The sequence below is a fragment of the Colossoma macropomum genome, unplaced genomic scaffold (assembly GCF_904425465.1).
Source record: "Colossoma macropomum unplaced genomic scaffold, Colossoma_macropomum, whole genome shotgun sequence".
In the NCBI taxonomy this organism is placed as follows: domain Eukaryota; kingdom Metazoa; phylum Chordata; class Actinopteri; order Characiformes; family Serrasalmidae; genus Colossoma; species Colossoma macropomum.
Window position 1 is genome coordinate 11763118 of NW_023494790.1, and position 6000 is coordinate 11769117.

Sequence of the window (6000 nt, forward strand, 5' to 3'; positions counted from 1 at the left end):
TATGGTAAAACAACTATAAATGACACATTAAATAACATTACTCTGTACCTGATATGTGTGATTTCCAAGTGATATGCAAGGACAGAGATCTAATTTCTGCTTTGGCAGAAGTGCACACAGAATTTTTTTGGGAAGGATACTGATAAAATCATCCAAATAACCTACATATCTCTGGTAAATGTCCATGAAGCAAATTTACTCAGAGAAAGAAACTCTGCAGAGCTTTAACTGTTGTTTATGCCCAACACTGTAATCCAGTAATTATAATTACACTGAAAACAATAAAAATGAAACAAAGGTAGTTACATGCACTTTAGGACCTTGCATAACAAATGAACAATACAATGTGCACTTCTGCTTGAAAGTGCATTATCATTCTGGAAAATTAACTAGAAATATACATTCCAAACAGAGTAGTACTTACTTTGTCAACATTTACACACAGAAAATGCCAACTATCCAACTTAATCCTGTCCAAATTAATCATTTAATATTACAGGAAACCAGATATTAACTGGGCTTAAACACAGTCCACCAGAGCAATCATTTAAGCCCTCAAAAGCCCAAATAAATCTCCTTTTCATTCATGTCTTTGTATATTTAAGGTTTTTACTCCGAATATTTTTAGACTAACAGTGACATCCTATTTTATGTTTAAAAAAAAATAGGACTTTCTGCTTTCAATGTCAGTGTAGCTACAATGGACTTGCACAAATGCAAAAATAAAGTCAATGAGACCTGACAGAAAGCCTGCTTTGCAATATATTTTTTAGTTGAACATTTAAGGATACACATGACTATCTTGTGAGTTTCCCATTTTCAAAAGAAAGACTGACCAGGGCTTTAGAAGGCTTGGATATTTAAGTGATAGGTTTTTCATTACTAAAGCTATAGATGAGGTTGTGCTATGCACAATTATAAATGATGAGAAACATCAATTTTAAAGGACCTATCTCCTACATTTTCCCAAAGGTCCAATTATGACATTTAATTAGTGTGGATTAAAATACCAAAAACTCCATATCAACACTACTTTTTTCATAACTATTTTCCAACAGAGTGAAAAGTGAAAATATTCACTTTACAATTATGATTATTATTAATAATAGTTTTGTTAGTAATGTTGTTATCGCTGTTGTTTTGTTGTTGATATTGTTATTATTATCGATTATCATTATTAACAGTAGTAGTAGTGGTGGACGTACTAGAATTGTCATGTCCTAGCTTCATCTATTTCATAGATGTTTTAAATGTGGCACTGCTGTTTAGCAGAATATACTGTGAATATATTTTCAAGCACTGTGATATGTTTTTGCCACATTGTCCCCTTATATGTGCAGTAGTAATATATGGGACATGAAAATGTTCACTAAGAATCTATACGTCCCTTCAAAATGCCTGACACCTAAAACAGTGCCCAGTATGCAATATAGTGATTTCAGTGGCAGCCATCTTTTGAAAACCACAGTTATCTAGTATGTAACTGTTCCATTATTAATATTTCCTGTAACATATATCATGTAAATCAAAAACATTACCAAAGTTATTCCCAAAAGTAAGCAAACTAAAAGATAAATTTCTTCAATACATTTGATTCACATGAAAACAATGTACACATGTAATGCAGTCACTTCAATGCAGCACTTTCTCCAGTCCAGTTTCATTAACCCTTCACCTAGATTCATGCTATTCTTTGCAGAGTGATTTCCATATATATGGCATATGATGTGTAAGTCACAAAGTCTGTACAGCCATTGAGTTAATTAAATTTCACCCACTCTTTTTAACATTAGAAGATCCCTTGATCACACTTGGATCATTCGGGCATTCAGTTAATCAAGTACAGCACAGAGAAAGGGTGAAAGAGGACTGTTGCAAAACCGCTAGTAACACGTACCACAGATTCTTCAACCACCAGTTCCAGTGCAACAGAGGATTTACTATTAAATTCCTATACAGTCTTCTTCACTTCATTGCAGATTTCGCTACTCAACCAACAACCTGCAGTAAGAACCTTGCTCTCTTCATACCACAAATGTGACAAAAAGGCAAAGAGACTACCAGACTACCAAACTTGCATTTGCAGAAATATCAAGTTTTGTGAAGATGAACAGCTCAGTGAGTATCTGAATAACAAAATAAATGCAACAAGTACACTGTCGATTAAAAACACTATGATTAGTCATTTACTTAGTGGGAACAGTTCTTTCTTGAATGTATAAAATATTGGAAAAAAAATTATTAACAACAGTTCACAGTTTCAGTCTGTGTCATTAGTACTTCTTAAAAGAGTGTTTCTGTTGTTCTTAAGCCTATCAGTCAATAAAATTAACATTTTTTCTAAAACAAATCTGATATTACTGGGAATACAAGTGGGCTTAAAGGCTAAAAGAAATCTTTTTTGTTCTTTTTCACTATTTTTGCAAATTAATCTTGTAAAATTTGGTTGCTTGTTTAAAACAGAGCACAGTCTTTCATGCCATTGCAAGATATATCACTAAAAACTAAAAGGTTACATTAGAAATATGTTTACTTAGATTTAGGTGGGCTTACTGTGGGCATTTCCTTTGTATGTTCGAAGGACAGAAAACATCCTTGAGCTTGGGAGAGGCACTATAAAAATTAAAAAATGATGATAATAATGATGATGATGTTTTTACTGGACAAACAGTGTGGTACCTTCTTGGAGGTTAACTCCTGCATGTTATAAATAGGAATAATTCTAAATTGCACCACACTTACCTGCACACGACAGGCCATTAAGTCCACCCATAAAAATACACTGATTACAAGATTACAAATGAACTGATTACAAGAGTAAACCACACAATTGGCTACACACAGTATGCCTGTTATTACAACACAATAAAAAGTTAAGTAGTTACCATAGTTAAGCTGTGGTTTCACATCTCTGCAATATACTTTTTATTATCTCCTCCCTGCTTGTAAATTCCAGGTAATAACCTTGCAGGAAAGCATAACCCCCCACCCCCACCCCCACCCCCTTGAACCACAGTTTCACTGCAACTGTTCCTCTACAGAAGCGATAAGAAACAGTGGCCGGCAGAAAGCTTCTACAGAGCCAGCAACACTCTATGAAATGCTGTCTAAGACAAAAACGATTAATGGTTTGTCCAGAGCAGTGGTCACCACACTTTTTCCTGGATATCTGTCCACCTGCAAAGTTCAGAACACACCTGACCTGAACTCTGCAGGTGGATGGAAGAGCTTGACCAACTGGACCAGGTGTGTTAGATCTGGCTTGGAAGCGAACTCTGCAGGTAGCGTATTCTTCAAGCTCTTCTGAAGAGATGGGTTGGTTGAACAGATCTGGGCTGGAAGTGACCCCTGCAGGTTGGTCTCCAGAAGAAAGGTTGGTGACCGTTTGGTCCGGATAACTTCGGACCTCCATCTATTTCTAAAATGCGGCATTACTATTGAGGTGACAACACAACACGACGTTTAGACGCACTAAAGCACAGGCTGTGGTAGAAAAGGACCTTTTCCGTGGCGCAGGCAAGCAAAATTCACATTAAAAGTGATAGGTACTATTCTGTGCAGACCCCGGTCACTTCGTACACGCACACCAAACACTGGTCCACAGCCACAGACTTTTGCCTTTCCGTCTCGACGCTCGCAAATGCAGGGCGACAAATGCGAACGTTGTTGGTCACAAACTTCGACACCACTGGCACGAAGCTCAAGTCAGCTTCTTATTCCAATTTCGCCGTTCCACCTTAATTGGTGCGGCAGTTACATTCTGGCGCCACATTTTAGCAGTAACTGCTGCACCATTTAAGGTGGAACGGGAAAATTCGAACACGAAGCTGGTGAACAGGAGCCCAACTTCGACCTCGTACCTCTGACCGTGTCGCCGAAGCTCAGCTCTAAATTCACACCATTTTACGGATTTAATCCACTAATAAAGCTCCTTCACGGTCCTTCGTCGAGTTTCCATCGTTTATTTTCGTGTTTTCTGTCAGGACTCTTCTCTACTGCAAACTCGACCAGCAAAATAAACGTTTCTAAGAAACCACACTGACAGACATCACCTCACCTATTCCACCCTACCTTCTTCATGCGAGAAGAAATTCCAAAAATTACACATATTTTAGTGTCGAGAGAGAAAAAAGAACATGAAAAAGTTTTGTTACATACCGTGAAAACTGTGGACGAGCTCCACCGTATGTGAGGAAATAATCTTAGCCGATTCTGTTTTAAACTGCAACGGTCGATCCGAGTCCGTTACGAGCCCTCGCCCGTCACGCGCATCACTCCTCGCGCTGGATGTCAGCGAGGCTCGAGCGTTTTGGATTTCTTCCCCCATGCGCATTCTGACAAGTCCCGCCTCACTCCGCTGGGATTGGCTAACTGCGTCCCGCGTCTCGTGCTGCGATTGGTTAGCTATAGTGCGAGAGGAAATATGCAAATGTACCACTGCCATTGGCCGTTGTTATCTAGCCTCGTCTGATAGGATTAGGCGGACTGCTTGCGGGGATGAACTACAGACCAATCGTAGCGCTGGAGGCCGGAGCTTATCACAAAACGATTTGGAAAAAAACACATTAAAGGAGAACTCCATTGATCTTTTCAGAATTTCTACCCAATTCAATTGTTAATATGTAAACAAAGTCATTCATGGTGATTGAATGTGAAATGCGCCGTTCTACAGATAAACTTCCTGTGCCTTGATTTTTACAGCGGCAGTGATAGGAACCAGACGTCTGGATCGTTTGGGAATTGTTTAATGCCACTAAAAGCTACCACACAACGTAGTTTGGGTTACAAATAGCCTGAAAACTAATACCTAAAACATTGCTTAATGACAGTTGTCTTATTTTTTTTTATTCATTCAGGGTGAATGAGTACAAGCAGGACATTGTTAAAACTTTTTTATAACCATTTTACCATTATTAACATTACTTATAAAACTCAGAAAATAAATGTTCACTCTTTGTTTTGAATAATAAATAAAATAGCTGTATTTATGTGGCAGACATCACAACCCCTGGTTCCTATCACCACCACTGTAAAGAAATCTGAGTCAGTACGTTTCTCTACATTACACCATTTCACAGCAAACCACCCTGAATGACTTTGTTTACATCTTAATGGCTAAACTGTACAGAAATTCTGAAAAATTGGTGGAGTTCCCCTTTACTAATACATGACTGAGGAACTAGATCCAGCCTCTGATTGGCTGAGAGAGAGAGAGAGAGAGAGAGAGAGAGAGTTTAATGAAAATGAAACCTTACTGTTTATGACTGCTTGCTCACAATAATAGAAATGCAATATAACTGTACTGCAAATGTAATCACAGCTAAAGAACATCACATCTGAGAAGAGCGAATAGAAAAAAAAAACAAAATAAAAGCATGAACTGGGCATAAAGAGTCTGTATTCAAAACAAAACCAAAAAAGGATTTTGTTTCATATTCTCATCTGTATTAAGTGTCAAAAGTAGAGAGAACTAAAAACGAAATTTTAATATAATGCATGAAATGTATTCATATAAGAAGCATGCAGCATATTTTATGCATTTATTTATTTTCTATTTGCCTTCTCTTCCTCACTTCACTCACTATTAGGCCAGTAAGATTCATGACAGCAGAAGAGCAAACATACAGCCGTTTGAATAGCAACACTCACAGCAGGAAGGTGACACCTAATTAATATCACCTAATATTAACCACAACCATTTACATTGATATTACAGGCAACAACATAATATTGGCCCCTGTGACTATTTGCGAAGCCCCCGATTCAAAAGATGGAGGCCACTAGGAAACCATCACACAGTGCTTTGTGTAAATATGGGATCAATAGGTGGATTAAAAAAATCATATAATCCAGGCTCGGACAGACACCGACGGCTGTGCAGTGATCGCCAGCTCCCAACTGTAGATTTAGTGCTGAAAATTTAATCCCACCAATGACCCACATGAAAGGTTACGCTGCCCTGTGATGCATATTACACTCGGACTGCTGACTGCGCTGAAC

General features: G+C 38.0%; 1 protein-coding gene across 1 annotated transcript in view; it reads right to left on the reverse strand.

Annotated features, from left to right (window-relative positions):
- The window catches only part of LOC118809127 (cadherin-10-like), a 117550-nt gene extending 113265 nt beyond the window's left edge, over positions 1-4285 (reverse strand). Inside the window, exon 1 of the mRNA XM_036572119.1 lies at positions 4159-4285. The gene's annotated coding sequence lies outside the window, so the exon portion shown is untranslated. The remainder of the gene's footprint in view (positions 1-4158) is intronic.
- Positions 4286-6000: the final 1715 nt, after the last annotated feature.